The sequence below is a fragment of the Podarcis raffonei genome, chromosome 4, assembly GCF_027172205.1.
Source record: "Podarcis raffonei isolate rPodRaf1 chromosome 4, rPodRaf1.pri, whole genome shotgun sequence".
Lineage (NCBI taxonomy): Eukaryota > Metazoa > Chordata > Lepidosauria > Squamata > Lacertidae > Podarcis > Podarcis raffonei.
The window spans coordinates 93,989,047-94,005,933 of NC_070605.1; the positions used below are offsets into that span (position 1 = coordinate 93,989,047).

General features: G+C 42.7%; 1 long non-coding RNA gene across 3 annotated transcripts; it reads left to right on the plus strand.

Annotated features, from left to right (window-relative positions):
- The first annotated feature begins 5,174 nt into the window (after window positions 1-5,174).
- Window positions 5,175-16,651, plus strand: LOC128411939 (uncharacterized). Of its 3 annotated transcripts, XR_008329979.1 has the most exons (6): window positions 5,175-5,390; window positions 6,212-6,357; window positions 9,528-9,710; window positions 10,063-10,199; window positions 11,882-11,985; window positions 14,696-16,651. It is a non-coding gene; the product is annotated as an uncharacterized LOC128411939 (long non-coding RNA). The 3 variants fall into 3 exon arrangements; XR_008329977.1 differs by having other exon boundaries at window positions 5,175-5,394; window positions 6,219-6,357; window positions 9,528-10,199; XR_008329978.1 differs by having other exon boundaries at window positions 6,212-6,298; window positions 9,528-10,199.
- The last annotated feature ends 236 nt before the right edge of the window (window positions 16,652-16,887 follow it).

Genomic DNA, 16,887 nt, shown 5'->3' on the forward strand with positions numbered 1-16,887 from the left:
TGTGTGGCAAAGGTAAAGAGTGTTAAATGGGATGTTGGATAAGTAGTGATGTGAATAAATCGCTCTGTATGAAATAAACCATAAATCATTTTGAGTATACTAGGTTTAGGATTAATTAAATGGCAGCATACTTTGAAAGTGTAGATCACTAATTTAAGGTAGTTGGTAAACTTAAGGATGAAAAATTTACAGTACTTGGATAGGTGCTTTTCTTTGCTGTTCAATCTGGGAGCAAGTGAAGCAGATGCAATGTATTACTAGCTTGGTGGTAGTTAACCTGACACTGGATTAAGGGTATTCTCTAATACAGAATACATAAAGTAATTCCTTCTCGGTATGAAAATATGAAATACTGTCACCTTTTGCTGTACGTAACATACTTAAGCAAAGTATCTTTGTTGAATTTAATTGAAACAACTGCATTTGTTAGCGTTATAACATTCTAATAGTTATTATATGGTATTTAAATTGAGGGGAAATAAACTTTAATAGAAAATCTGTTGTGATTGCATGCTTAAGTTATAGAAGATTCAAAAGGAAACATTTTATGTTTTTACCTAATGGGTTTATGTATGAGCAATCCTAGATTTCTAGTTTAAGGCAGCACTGTACTCTGGTATTTACTTAAGGTTCTGGCAAAAACAGGAGTTGAGAAAGTGGCATTGCAACAGTATGACACTGCTTTGTCCCTTATTGGCCGCATGTCTGTTAGATTATCTTGGCAATGCTATGAAACAGTATACAGTGGTACCTTGGTTTATGAACTTCAATCCGGAAGTCCATTCTTAAACCAAAGTGTTCTTAAACCGAGGCATGCATTCCCATAGCAGCGGGCTACTTAGTTTACAAATGGAGCACACTCAACAGGAAGCAGAACATGTTTTGCTTCCAAGGCAAAGTTTGCAAACCATAACACCTACTTCCAGGTTTGCAGTGTTCTTAACCCAAGTTGTTCATAAAATAAGCTGTTCTTAAACCTAGGTACCACTGTACTTTTAACTGCTAGCATATCCCCCTCAAAAAAGTCAAAGGGAAGTTGTTAATTAATAAGATGTTGATTCTAAATCATAAGAAAAAAAACTTGAACAAGTGGGCATTCTAACTGGTTGCTACAAGTAACCAACCAGGCACTCTAGTTGCAGATAAATAGCCTTCATGCTACTTTCAGTCAGGCAAAGGAACTATGCAAGTTCACTGTTGAACACTAAATGTCCAAATAAAAATTCAGAGTTCAGGGCTATATTTGCTAACAAAATAATGCTTATTCAATAGAAACTTAAAATATATATGTCTTTGAGTTGCATTTCCTCTATCCCTATTAGTGTTGTGTAAAAAAAAAAGCATAATGTCATGTATGATAGTAATGGGTACAGTTTAAGGGATTTGTAGGTAGGTATTTTTAAACTACAGTGGTACTTTGGGTTACAGATGCTTCAGGTTACAGACTCTGCTAACCCAGAAATAGTACTTCTGGTTAAGAACTTTTGTTCAGATGAGAACAGAAAGCATGCGGCGGCAGCAGCTGGAGGCCCCATTAGCTAAAGTGGTACCTCAGGTTAAGAAGAGTTTCAGGTTAAGAAAAGACCTCCAGAATGAATTAGGTTCTTAACCTGAGGTACCACTGTAAACAGTTGTGTTACATTAAGACAATTGGTTCACCTAACCATACTTTTTACTCCACTGTAGCAGTGCTCTAGTCTCAAGCAGAGAAGTATTCTCCAGCTCTAAGATGCTTCTTAAACGGGAGATAACGGGAATTAAATCTGGAACCTCATGCACATAAAGCTTTTTCTCAGGCTATGCTCAGATTCAGCATCTGCTATGCCACTTGTATTTTGACAACCTCACTGCCATGCCATTTTGCTGCTGGAAAACATGCTACTAAAGAAAAGACAAATTTGCAAATGGTTCTGTTGCCATCAAATTATTGCTACAATTTATGCAGTACACTCAAGTCAAAGGTTTTTACTGAAGAAAAAACATTTAATAAAATAGTTAAATTTATACCCAGCTATAAGTATTTTGACACCACATCAGTGTCCAGCATCCCAAGAAGATGTGTGCTGTGCTTTAGACCAAACACTATTATTTTATAGTACACCAGTTAAGAGAGATACAGGTATACGGTTGGGGAAAAGCCATTTTCTGATCGTCAATGGGAACCTGCTGGATGGGGAAAGCAGGAATGCTCTGCACAATTTTAGGGAATTCTGCAACAGCCACCCCATTCAGCAAGCCCTTAGGTGAGGCCATTTGTGATGGGATGTGAGCTTTACTTGGGGCTCCAACCATTGGCTTGAAATCACGGCAATTGCTTTGGTTCCTTCTGTATATTGAGTAGGGCTTGCATAAGATTTTTTTTTTAAAGTAGGTAGCAAAAACTTTCATGTTAATAGGCAAGGAATTCCAGACTAGGTGCTGTCAAGCTCAGTTCCTTCCAAAAGCAATACAGAAATGTGGCACTTGAAAAACACTTAGTTCTGCAGATTCAAGTGTTTGAGTGGATCATTTGGGTAAGGAAAGGCCCTTTTAGTACCACCTACTGAAACAGTGGAATCACATTTCAAATGTGGAATCACATTTCAAATGTCTTTAATCATGTATCTTCCACACTGAACCCCAGAGAGTCTTGCCAGGTAAATGGTCTCAAGCTGTTGAATTTGGCCCAGTGACAAACTGGCAGCCAGTGCACATCTCTGAGCAGGGGTGTTAAGATGCTGACGGTCTTACTCTGTCAGCAATCACGCTGCAGCATTCTACACTAACTAGTAGAGTGCACCTCAGTAATCTGCTCTTGCAATTATTTCCTGGGCTACTATGATCCAAGTTCTCCCAGTCCAGAAATGGCTACAGCTGCTGTACCAGCCAAAGCTGGTAAAAGGCGCTCATAACCAGCAAGGCGACCTAGTCTTCCAGTCGCAAAACGAAACACGAGTGGCCCACCACAGTCTATAAGCCTGCTCCTTTAGGGGAATTTTGATATTCATGGCCGGCAATGTGCCAAAATGCCAGACATGGAAACGTACAACACCTGTCTTCCAAGGACTTTAGTTCAGCTTAATTTCCCTCATCCATCTCGCCATTATGTTCAAGGGTTTCTCCAGATTCAGATCTGGGGAAAAAGAGCTGAGAATGCTGTTGACACCCTGCCCTAAATCTAATGAATGCTGCTAGCAGCAGCATGTAAAAAAAAACCAATGGAGATAAAATTGTGCCTTGCAACACTCCATTGTATAACTGCCTGGAGCTGAAGTGCATTCTGCAAATACTATTCTCTGAAATGGGCACATAGATTTTGCAGACCAGTCTGTTAGCACTCTCAGAGGGAATCTGCGGTCCTAAGACTTGCTATACTGTACAAGCATACAAGAAGTTTACAACAAAGCATTCCAAATTCAATTCTTCCTCTTAAGTAAGAATTCTGTGCCAATATCCCATTGAATGTGTGGAGCTAGTGACTTTTTTGGATAGTGCCACATTTCTAAATGGTCTAATTGCATAAAACCTACTTGTGACAATACACATAAAAACAAGAAAGATTGCTTTTAGTTTAGATTCCAACCTGTAGTTCTTAACCACAAAATCAAACTTACCTTGTTGGGGTGTGGAGAGAAGAGAAAGTGCAGCTGAAAAATTATCTCGTGCAAGAGCTGTAACAAAAAAAGACACTTAAGTTATCTTTCTTGCAAGGGAAGCTGCTTGGGAAATGTACCCTTCTCAAAGGAATTAACCAGGTACTGCCATTGCGCCCCCCCCCCCGTTTTTGCTAAATTGTTCCAAAGCCAGAAGGTCTTTCAGAGCTTCGGCTATTTATCTGAGAATAGGGAAGTACCATTAGCAAGCGTTCTAGTCCGGCCCTGCAAGCCAAATCAGTACGTTCTACCTCACTTCAGTGACTAAGCAGAATAATCGCCAACCTTAGGCTTGTGATTTAAAGCAATTTTATTGAAGGCTTTACATATGTAAAGAGTAAAAGGTAAAGGTACCCCTGCCCGTACAGGCCAGTCTTGACAGACTCTGGGGTTGTGCGCCCATCTCACTCAAGAGGCCAGGGGCCAGCGCTGTCCGGAGACACTTCCGGGTCACGTGGCCAGCGTGACATCGCTGCTCTGGCGAGCCAGAGCCGCACACGGAAACACCGTTTACCTTCCCGCTGGTAAACGGTCCCTATTTATCTACTTGCACCCGGGGGTGCTTTCGAACTGCTAGGTTGGCAGGCGCTGGGACTGAGCAACGGGAGCGCACCCCGGGATTCGAACCGCCGACCTTTCGATCGGCAAGCCCTAGGCGCTGAGGCTTTTACCCACAGTGCCACCCGCGTCCCATGTAAATAGTAGACTACATTTAAAAAAGACATGCAATATTGTCTTGATAAAGATGCTGAAATTGGTTTCAGTAACATACATAAGCAAACAACGAAGGTGGTCCATGAGGGGAAATAGGGTGCTGCCCCAGTATCGCCAGATTCCCTCGGCCAGCTCCCACCTGACTGCCTCCTTATTTAAGTTTGGGCATGGCATTGACATTCAGTTTCCTACTCCTCAGTGTCAGTTTTGTCTTCTTAGAACTCGGGAGGAAGGAGGAGGGGGCAAAAAATACCCTCACTTGGCTCTGCCTGTCACTGGTTCTAGTGCCACCTACTGTTGGGCTCCTTGCCTTCTGCCCTACCAGTCCCAATGCGCACCAACTTCCACGGAAAGCAAAACCTCCTTCATGCTGATGGTGTGTTGTGTCCTGGCAGAGAATAAACTGAGTTTAAGCACTTGTATAATAAGCAAAACAACTTGTAATACAGTCGTCATTAGCGGCTAGATTTTTTTATTAGGGCCCTTTAATCTCTACCTGTAGTCACACATGCACAGAAAGCAGCAAGGGCAAACTGATCTTAGAAAATTGGGTTGTGGCAGTAACATCACAAACTGAACACAGCCACAGATTGGAATACCATTATGTGAATAGCTGTACAGTGGTACCTCAGGTTACAGACGCTCCAAGTTACAGACTCGGCTAACCTGGAAATAGTATGTTGGGTTAAGAACTTTGCTTCAGGATGAGAACAGATGCGGAAGCAGCCGGAGGCCCCATTAGCTAAAGTGGTACCTCAGGTTAAGAACAGTTTCAGGTTAAGAACGGACCTCCAGAACGAATTAAGTTTTTAATCTGAGGTACCACTTTATTTGCAAACTGAAAACTGAGTACAAGACATGCTATTGGATTACCTCTATTTCTGGATTCAGTCGGCGTGATTCAGAAAGCTGGTATATGCATGAAGTACAAAATTTAAAATACACCTTTTCATATATTTTTTCTTTTTTTGCCAATAAATGCAGTAAACCGAGAGGACAAAACCTGAAGAAAGTGGTGAAATCTGAATCCTCCCTAGCTATTGGGTGAGTGGCCTTGATGTCACAGAGTGTTTACAAATTGCTGCTCTAGTAAATGATGCACAGGAAGGCTGAATTTTTGCTGTACCCCCTCCTTTCCTCGCTCTGTGTGTGTCACATAGTGATTGGTACCATAGAAGAATACTTCGTTTGGGATTCAATGTGTGCATGAACTGTTGGCATCAAGGCATGTCTAAATCTCAAGCTAACTACATTTTCACTGTAGAAATGCAACATACAGACAGTAATGAGAATAATTTGTGTCTTCCCAGTATTCTCTTACGATCCACTTCAACTGTTACAGATAATTTAGTCTTACAGGGGAGTGTGGGACTGTTAGAGCTGTGAATATACTTAGGGCCTTACTTACTTGATAAATATTCCCCTACCTCTGCTCCTGCAGCAGGAGAAGGTGTCAGGATCCAAAGGGAAGAGTGGCTAAGCTGCAATCCCACAGTTCTATCTCTAAAAATGAGAATATACTGTGTGATCTCTTGTTTGTGCTGGTCCAGAAGTCACCTGCAATTGTTATGTTGGAAGCCTCAGCCAAATAAATTGCAATCTGAAAAATCACATGCCTCTAACATCTGGTGGTGGCTCTTAAAGGGTTAGGGCTGTCTTAATATAAACTCCAGGACTGGATAATAGTATAATGCCTATCAACTTGAAGTCTTCCTCCAGACCACCAAACGAATGAAAAAGTAGGTGACAGTGGGCACATTCCCTTATGTCACCTGAGTTTACAAAACAACCCTAGATGCTTTGTAGATGCCAGTCAGTGGAAAATTCAACATGGTAGTGAACGATTATTTTTCTCTTGTTTTCAGGTAGCAGTTCTAGTCTAGAATAAGACATTTGAACTCACTCTAGCTACAAAAACAGAGGTTGCTAAAGAAGTCAGAGACCATTTGGCTGTGAGTTCTGGAATACCTGTTCCCTGCTTTGCTAACTTTCTCCCACCCGTCCTGAAAGGGTGGGTCCCTAAGTGAATCCGGCTGCAAAAGCTGACACTGCTGAAAAGCATGTGGGCTGGGGTTTTTAGGGTGGTTTGCTGGGAATTTTTTTGTTGCTGTTATTGATATTTGTATCTTTATTTTTGTATCTTATAATGATTTATGTGCAAATAGATCAATTATAGCTGTGTACTTTTTGATGTGTTTTATTTATCACTTATGATCTTTTCAGTGTTGTAAGCCACTTTGACCATGATTTGAACTATGGAAAGGCGGCTTACAGATGAAGTGATGATGTGATTCAGTCTTACTATAGTGCCCACACAGAAGCCACCTCTGTGGTGGAGCGGCATAAGGCAGGGGTGAAACTAGGCTTTATTTCACCCGCGTCAAAGACCCAGTTTGCCCCCCCCCATGCACATTTGCATACACACACAGGCTGGGAGCCTCAATGGTACCCCTCTAGATGCTTCACCTGGGGCAAAAAGCTCGGCTAGCCCCCCCCCCCCGGTAGCTTTGGCTCTGCATAACGATAGTGAGTAATAGAAAAGGGCTCTCTTCCACTCCTTGATCTATTCTTCCAGCTACCGATGTAAGCAACAAGCATGGGTCAAGAGGATTTCTTTGGAAAGGCCCAGATGTGTCAGAGGCAACAGGGAACCAGGGCAATATAGGACATCCTCTCTGGCCACATACCAATCTTCTCCATCTGGATTTGGGCCTGACCTGAAAGATCAAGGAAAAGTGTGGGCACATACAGTGGTACCTCGGGTTACATACGCTTCAGGTTACAGACTCCGCTAACCCAGAAATAGTGCTTCAGGTTAAGAACTTTGCTTCAGGATAAGAACAGAAATTGTGCTCAGGCGGCGCGGCGGCAGCAGGAGGCCCCATTAGCTAAAGTGGTGCTTCAGGTTAAGAACCGTTTCAGGTTAAGAACGGACCTCCGGAACGAATTAAGTGCTTAACCTGAGGTACCACTGTAGTGGATAAGTTCTAAGAAAGCAGTTTGTGACATTGTTGCTGATCGCAAGGCACCTCTGTTAAGGCATCAGCCTTAATATCTAAACGTTTGCTGTATCTACTACTATTGAGTGGGAAAGCAGACTAGCTGTTGCAGAATATGAACAGTTGGTGGCTCCAGAGTTTCACAGATGTTGCTTTTCTTTGCTAAACATGATTATTATTCAGTCAGCGATACAGATTTAATATAACACTTCCACTTTGGCATTATATCTGAATTTGTCAGTCTAAGTAGTGCGGAAATGAAACTTGCACAGGATTGAAAATTAATGAATTTGCTGCAAGTACAGATTTACTTAAATTGATTTGAAGGCTGCAAAAGCTGAAGGTCTAAAGATTAATTATGATGTGAAATATGACTTGGTGAAAACTACTTATTTTCATGGCAATTTTGCAAAATCTATATTTAAATCCGAATGTTAAATTGAAATAGATTCCCAAGATTTGTTTCAAGACACGAGAACTGCTGCATATTTTGGCATAAGTCTTGTGCATAGGTCATGTGTATTCATAATAATCCGATGCAAGACATACTTGGATGTAAGACTCGTAGGATAAAAAAAAGATTGGGATGAAAGGTAGGTATAGGCTTTTTCAGATTAGGAATTAAAAAGCTAGTGACTGTTCTAGAAAAGCCTCCTCATTGAACAGTTACTTGCTATCCTATTTCAGGGAGTGCCATTCTAGAAAGACCCTGACTTACCTCCATTGCTCCCTGAGTAAGGTCATACCTATATGAAACAATGCCTATCCATACTAGGTGTTTTGGTTCATATACAGTACTAGAAAGTTAAGACTTCACCATAGTGATACCAGGCTGTCCTCTGGTGGTTTAGGGTCAGGGTTGCAGTTTTCTCCTATCATCCCATTTGTGTTAAATTTCCCCAAACGTGTTACAGAACGGCTTAGTTCTTGAACACAGAGAAATTGTTACTAGGCATATTTAGAGGAACATATCTTGAGAAAGCATGATAACATATTGATACTGTAACTGTTAGAATAGTCAACCTTTTTAAAGGGATTTCACCTTCCTAAAAGGCTGGCCTCATGATCTGGGCATATGTAGAGAGACACTGATAACATAAATAGCCAGTATGCGTGATATTCATTGTTAGTCATACTAGGTGTAGACCCACTGAAATAAATAGACTTCAATGAGTCTATTCTCACTATGACACATTGGCAACATTTGTTTTTATTATTTATTTGTTTATTAAAAATAAAGACATGTTCAATGGCAAGAAACCTCTTTTGCCAGTTTTGACATTGTAGTGCTATCAGCGGGGCGCAAAAAGTTGTTTTTAGGGGAGATTGCCGCAAAAAGTTGCTGAGCTTAACTAACTGACCAATTATATTGCAGATAACTCAGTTCTGCCCTCCCCAATTTAAAGTCCGCCCCCCTAAAATAAATCTTAGCTATGCCCATGGTTCAGCCTTAGTTGAAAACCAAAGTATATTTCTACAATCCAATTATACTTAATGATGCATACCCAAGGACAACCCAACAGCTATTTCTCCAGAATTATATCTTAAGGTGTTGTTTTTTTAAGTGTGGGGTTGAGGCTATTTAATATTTTGTGCAGAACTTGAGTTTTTACCATGAAAAGATAATCAGTTCTTTTCAAGCTCCTGTGAAAACCTTTCACTAAATTATGTATATAATATATATAATTCATTTTATGCCATCTGTCTCAAGAGGACGCTCTTGTCTTGAAAGGCTGCTTAAAACTTTCAGATAAATAAATGAAAAAAAGACAGAGGCTATGTAGATATTCAAAAGGTTTGAGGCTACTTTTATTTGGAAATGGGTGTAAAACTTCCACCTAAAAGCATGGGGTTTGAGTCACTCTAAAGTTACTTTTCAATCTGTTTGGAGGGAGGAGTTTAGCAGAGGGGGGTTAGAAAGTGAAGTGTTCAGACGCTATGGAGGCAGGTCTGGATGTCGTGTTTAGGTAAGAATATTTCTCCCAGTTCTTGCAGCTGATGATCCCTTTGGAAAGGGTGCTGGAGGTAATAAGGAGCATTAAGCACAGCTTGCAGAAAACAAAACTCCAAGAGCAGCCGCAGCTAAGCTGCTTGTCTTGTTAGGATCAGCTCTGCCTTGGCAGCAACTAACATAGAGGTGCGGAGATTCAAATGGTGAGCTAATCTTTCTCCTTGCAGACAGAGAGAAGTAGAGAGTGAGAAATCTGGAACAAGCAGTCAAGAGAGTTTGAAAAACGGGCGCCTGTTGGGAATAGCAATGAAAACACTGAAAGATAGGAAATGCCCTGCAAAGCTGAGAAAAAGTTCAGAAAGTTTTTGAACAGCAATACACCGGCCGTGCGGAGAGACTGCTATGGATACTTTGGTGAGCAGACAGGAGAAAGTTTTTTTATGGAACTCCCCTGCAGAGTCACTGCTTTCAGCCCAAGAAAGCAAAGTCATTTCTGAGTCTTTTCAGAGAAGCCTTCCTTGAGGCACTGAAAAATGCAGCACCAGCCTTCCTTTGATCTAGCTTCCTTAAGGACAAAAAGCAAAAGCATCCCTCTGCTCCATCTGCATCTCACTATCTGTCTTTGCCCTGCCTGGGCTCCTTCCCTGTTATCGGAATCGGGGGTGGAGAAAGCAAAAGAAACTCTTAAGGAAAGCAAACTTCACTTTGCATTGGAGCTGCAAGGTACCTACAGCGGCGCGTGCACTTTTTTTGTTGGTATTTGCAGCGCAATCCTCCACAAGTCTGCTTAGCAGTAAAGCCTGACTGGTTCAGCAGGATTCACTCCCAGAGAAAGGTGTTTATGAGGGTTGCAGCGTAAAGCGCCAGGAATTCTGCTGGCTGTCGTTGGAGAGATGGAGAAGGGTAGGTCGCTACGTCCTGTCTATTGTTCGTTTCCTTTAAGCTTTGCGTGCACTTGGTTTCCTTTCCTCCTGCACGAGCAGAGGCGCAGCTGTTTCCCCGGCAGCGCTCGCTGTGGCTTCCTTCTGCTGCCCTGTTTCATTGTTTCCTCTCCACCCTCTGCGTTGCTCAGTTCCAGCAAGGAGATGTATCCTCGGAGGCAACTGCAGCTCTCTCCCCAACTGCAGCTGCTGCTGGGTGATCTCCGGTTTACAGGGAGGAGGAGTTGGTGGGGAAAACGCTGCTGCCGTCTGGTGGAGACCTGCAAAGGGAAGGGGCGGTGCGAAGCTGCCATTGAAACGTGAGGTGCAGAGCCTTTCCCGAACCACCCTCTTTCCGCAGCTCCTATGCCTTGAAAGCTTCACAAGGGGCCAGGGTCATCTAGTCCAACCTCCTGCAATGCAGGAATCTTTGGCCCAACCTGCAGCTCGAACCCACTACCTGAGATTAAGAGTCTCATGTTCTTAATCTGTGAACTGCCCTGTGATTTTTTGATGTAGGGCAGTATATAAATTTAGTAAACAACAACAGCAATACCAACCGAGCTCCACCACAGAGGTGGTGCCGTCCAGGTGTTGTGTACTACAACTCCCATCGGCCTTAAGTAGCATGGTAAATAATCAGGGAAGATGAGCATTTTAGTCCAAAGCATGGGGGGTGAGCACTTCTTTGGCTACCCCTGATCTACTGAGTTTCTGCTTGTTACACACTTATTAATGGCACAGAACAGAGGCCTGGGATAAAGGAGGGGAACTCCCCCCCCCATTCTAAATGAAGTGATTTATTTTAATATACACAGATCCATGCATGTTCAGCCAGTCAACAAAAGGTTTAGAGCAGAGCCATAGCTACAAGGTGGCGTGGGGGCTAGCCACTTTTTTTTGCTCTGAGTGAAGTCTTCAGATGGGTGCCAACCTGTGTGTGTGCACACGTAAATGCACATCGTGTGTATGTCCCAAACAATTATTATGTAGCACTTATAACAGTGCCAGTTTCATCGATCAAAGCAGTGGAGCGGGCAGATATGGGGTAAGATGGTTTTGTAGGTAAACTAGTCTCAAATTATTATCTAGCCCTGTTCATTGGCCAGTTGGTAAGCTGCCCAGGCAGCTTCAGATGCTGCTTTAGCATTAGCCGCCCAGAGTAGCCAGCTGACAATTCTTAGAAAAATGAGGAACCGAGAGAAACCAACACTTCAGAGATTCACCTACCCCTAAATGCCATATGTCCATGTTTCCTTGCTAGATGATGTATCCTGGAGAAGCTCTTGAAATGGCTCCATCTCCACCAGCTGATCAAAGATATCAAGAAACATGCCCCCAACTGCAGCCTGGAGATCTTCCAGAAGGTATGTGCTCCTAAGGCTGTGTCTTGTTCTGACTAAGCAATGCCAAGCTCCCTTCTGCAGGGCTCAGTCTGGAGAGCAAAACTCTTGATGTTGCTTCAGCCTTTTTTAATTATTATTTTTCAGTCAGCCTTATTTAATGCTTATTTAATGGAAAATGAACAAGTAGTCTATTGCAAAAGTGCACGGAAGTTCTAGGAGCCAATCCTCCTTTATACAGTTGGACCAGGATACTATTTTCCCCCTCCCCCCTTTTTTTGGAGGAATGACCTGTTCTGTACTCTTCTCCTCCGCATTGCAGGTCATGCAGTCCATTGAGAAAAATACCCATGCCAGATGCCCTCCATGGACTGAACCATCCTGGCCAAGAATCTGCTCTGTCTTTTTCCAGGTCATTAAAACTGAGTAAGTTCTTCTGCTTGCCCTTTTCCTAACTGGATGTTGGGGGTGGGGTGAGGGCATGGAGTTTTAGTAGCCAGTGTGGTGTAGCTGTTAGAGCGTTGGCCTTGGGTCTGAGAGACCAGGATTAAAATCTCCACCAAGATGGTCACTGGGTGACCTTGGGCCAGTTACTGTCTCTTACTTAGCCTAACCAACCTCACAGGGTTGTTGTGGGAGAAGTTTGTATGCCTTGGAGGAACATTGCTGTAGTGCATTGAAGAGGTAAAGGCAGCAATCATGACCCATTTATCTAGGAGCAAGCCTCACTGAATTCAAAGGGATTAACTTCTGAAAAATTATTTCACCCATATTTTCAATCCAGTCTTCTTGCAAAGGGTGCATGAGTTGGACAGATGGCTTTACATAGCAGTCATACCTGAACTGATAGAAAGGGCACTATAGACTGCTGTGTTTTTTGCAGGTATATTTTGCAATATTCTCTGGACACAATCATCATTTGTGAGTGGTGAATTGCTTTAGTTTGTTCTGCAAAGCTTCCCCAATGCTATGACACTATATTGCTCTCTGGAGGGATTATAGCGCAACAGAAGTGGGACAAACATAAACAAGAACATTTGTGGTGTAAAAAGTTGTGGGATTCCAGCAGAAGTTTGTGGGTTATCTACTGATTGGGAACAAAGCAGTTGGAAGTTGCTTAAAGGGTTTATGCTTAAAGCATAAAAAGGGTCACAGGTTCTCTGTCCCTGTGAAAGAGATTTATTTCCTCCTTCACTATTGCTCTCCTAGACTATGACAGTCCACAGGAATAGGTTTTTGGGAAGTTGCAAGGTCTATGACTTGCAACTACAGGTCACTGACTTATTACCACTACATGGCGCTGAAGAGAAACAGTAGTGATTTACTGTATTCTATGGGATTGCCCATTTAACAATAATGGAGTAAGGCACTAGAAAGACATACAACTTAAATTTGCCCACTCAGCAACAATACCATAAGTAATAAACTATATTTTAAACCCTGAAGGCTGAATTTCACGCCTTTTACACAGAATCTGTCTTGGCTGTGGTGAATGACAGACACAAGATCTGAAATCAGCCAGACACTTTTTTGCTAATGCTTGTCCATTCATAACATAAAGGGAAATACAATATCTTACAGTCTGGGGCCCAAGTTGGCACCCCTGCTAGTCTGCCTTTCCATAACAGCACCCACAACCCCACTTTCTGGGAGAACAGTCTCCCCTCTGCGAGTTCCCGCCCTCAAGCCCTTGTGGCCAAGTGTGCGCTCACAGATACTCTCTCTCTCCCTCCCTCCCTCCCTCCCTCCCTCCCTCCCTCCCTCCCTCCCTCCCTCCCTCCTTACTCCCTAGGTGCACATCCACTGCACCGGCCAACTGTTTTGCCTTTGAAATCGGGCGGAAAGAGGAAGCTGTGGAGGGTGGGGATGGGATCTCCTTTCCTGTGGTGATGTTCAGGGCTCGCCCGTTTCTTTCGAATGCAATGGGTGCTTATTGCTCATCTGCTGTGGAGGTGATGCCACACACAAAAAAGTGCTACCTGAAATGGCCCACTCCCTCCACCTCTTCCTAGCTATGCTACTGGCCAGTCGCCATCTCTTAACCTAACCTCCCTCACAGTGCTGTTGCGATGATGAAATGGGGAGGAGGAGAACTATGTCAACCACCTCGAGATCCTTGAAAGATAAAGGTGATATATACATGTAATAAAAATAAATAAATAAATAAATAAATAAAATGGGGAGCTTCCATATTTGGTGTGTGTGTGGGGGTACCTCTGAATACCCCTTGCTGTGTGTGTGTGACAACAGAATAGGGGCTACAGAGGCTTGTGCAGGAACTCAGAATAAGGTGCAGCTGCATTCAGATGCTCAAATTTTCCCCTTTGTAATTTTGGAGCATCTGTTGCAGTTGACATCATAGAACTGTCTGTTGGAAGGGACCTCAAGTGTCATCTAGTCCATCGGGAGAGGTCACTGCCTATATGGCTTTATTACAGAGGTAGGAATTTTGCCTCCGCCTCCTATTCAGGATTTTTGTACTTGCATTGTTGTATATAGAACAGAAAGTTTTTCATATTGACTCTTAAAAAAAGGAACTGTCAATCTTGTGGTTAACTTCCTCGTCTTCAGCTAAATTACTTAAGGGGAATATTCAAAGGAAGCTGCCTTGGACAGAGTCAGACCATTGACCCATCTATCTCAGCACCATCTAAAATGACCGGCAGTAGCTCTCTTTCCTTTTTTTAAAAAAATACTCATAAATTTTCACAAATAAAATACAATTGATCCAACATTTCCCAGTACATATTCATTTAAAAAGTTGACTTCCCTGCCACCCTTCCATGGTTTTCTCATGATTATCTTTTACTGCTGCATATTATAACTAATCTATACCTTCTTATCTCAATTTTATTCTCAGAATAACTTTTACTTCTGAACTTAATCCAAACCTCTGAGCGTGCTTACAGATTTACAATCATTTTTTAAATAGTCCAGAAACATTTTCCATTCCTCCTTGAAAACTGTTTCATTTTGTTCTCCAATTTTACTAATTAAACTTGCTAATTCAGCATTTTCCATCAATTTCAACTGCCACTCCTCCTTTGTAGGTACTGCCTCCTCACACCATATTGGGGCATATAATACTTTCATTGAAGAAGTCACATACATAAATAGTTTTCCTGTGCATTTTCAGACGGGGGAGTGGACATCACCAGTGCCACCTGGAGTTGCTGCCCAAGCCTGAACACCTGCATGGAAAGCAGATTGTCGAATCCTGTGCTATGAACACCCCTAGACCTGGGAGTCTTCTACTATATTTAAAAGGACATGGGGATGGTTTCCCTTTAGAAAAGTGGCTGAATGAAGAATGAGCTGAAATAAAGACGTGAACCTTAAGAGAGAAGATTCAGCAAACCTGAAGATGGAACAGCAATGTGCCTCCAAGTTCTGAAGAAACATCACAACTCAGGAGAGGCAAGGTTGGCCCAGGGTCAAAGTGGGTGGGTTGCCATGGTAGCAAAGATTTGCCCTCCTTTGTGACATCTCTTGCTTCCCTCTTAAAAGCCACCAAGTGCAGGGGTCCACTGTGGGTTAGGGAGGAGAGGTCAGAGGAGAGAGGCGTGGTTAGAGTTGGGGAATGGAGGTAAGAGAAGATTCAGCAAACCTGCAGATGGAACAGCAGGTGCCCCCAAGTTCTGAAGAAACATCGCAGCTCAGGAGGGGCAAGGTAGGCCTAAGATCAAAGTGGGTGGGTTACTATGGTAGCAAAGACTTGCCCTCCTTTGTGACATCTCTTGCTTCCCCCTTAAAAGCCACCAACTGCAGGAGACCATTGTGGGTTAGTGGGAGGTCAGAGGAGAGAGAGGCGTGGTTAGAGTTGGGGAATGGAGGTAAGAGAAGATTCAGCAAACCTGCAGATAGAACAGAAGTTGCCTCAAAGTTCTGAAGAAGCATCACAGCTTAGGAGGAGCAAGGTAGGCCCAGGGTCAAGGTGGGTGAGTTGCCATGGTAGGAATGATTTGCCCACCTTTGTGACATCTCTTGCTTCTCTCTTAAAAGCTACCAAGTGCAGGGGTCCATTGTGGGTTAGTGAGCAGAGGGATGGTTGGAGTTCATGAAAGGAGTTTCAGGAGATGCTTTTGATTATTATTTGCTTTTTTGCTTTTTGCTTACTTTGACTTTCATTTGATTTTTTAATTTTAATTTTTTAATATTTATTTTGTTTTAATATCTGTTGCTCTTTACTTTAATATTGTAATTTTTTATTCGTTAATATTTTTATTTTTACGTTTTTATTTTTGTGCATAATTGTGCATATTTTATATACTTTGTATATATTCATTCTGTATATATTTTACATATAGAGGGATAGTTAGGGTTAGGTGTAAGCTTAGGGCTGGGGTTGATTTTAGGCATGGGTGGGCATTTTAGCTAGTTAGGTAGTATAGATAGGAGGGGGGACTTCTCTGGACAGCATGTTCAGGCTGTCAGTAGGATTTCTTCCCCTTCTCTTTGTCTCCTGGGGTGAGGGTCTCCTGCAGAGCCTTGGCTCCCTTGAAATCATCTTGGCAAGTCATTTCACTCCTGAAGAGCTCCGTTTCTCCACACTCCCTGCATTTCCATTTTCTGTCCTAGAGAACATTTCTCCTCTGTTCTCCTGGGGAAACTGGGCCAATTTGGAGAGTACCCCATGATCCTTGTCTTGGCCCTGGAAGCCCTTCTGCAGTTGAGGTGAATTGTGTCTTTTTAATGGATGGGGTTGTGGTGTTGGGGGAAGAACTCCGGGATAAGCTCAGTGTGGGGAGTTGCAGGCAGAAGGGATAATGGGACAAGGAAGACTCAGAGGAGGCAGAGTCTAACATTGTCCTCTCCAGCTTTGTTAAGCCAGAATTTGGCTCAGACTTCTGTGGCATGATCGTCCATACAACTTTTCAGGCAGTCCTGGAAGAAAATGAGGATAAGGACATGTGTTGTTAGCCTTCACTTCTCTTTACATGGCTCTTTCTTTATTCTTCTATTGTTTAGGTAACCTTTTAATGTTTGATGCATTACTTCATTTTAATATTGTGTTGGAAGCCGCCCAGAGTGGCTGGGGAAACCCAGCGAGATGGGCGGGGTATAAATAATAAATTATTATTATTATTATTCACACACTTCCAATAATTTTACCTATGACTCAAAATCTCTTCCTTCGTTGCACTCTGTGGATATGCTGGTTTTAAAATGGGTGTCACTAACATGAACTGAAGGGACATTTCCACTGCCTGCTCTGGGGCCTTCAGAATGAGGCCCCAATGCTGCAAACCTCCTTCTTCTGAGCTAGGCTATCCCTGTCAAGTGGTAGTGCAGCATGACAAGTGGAGGATACACACCAAATTCAGCTCT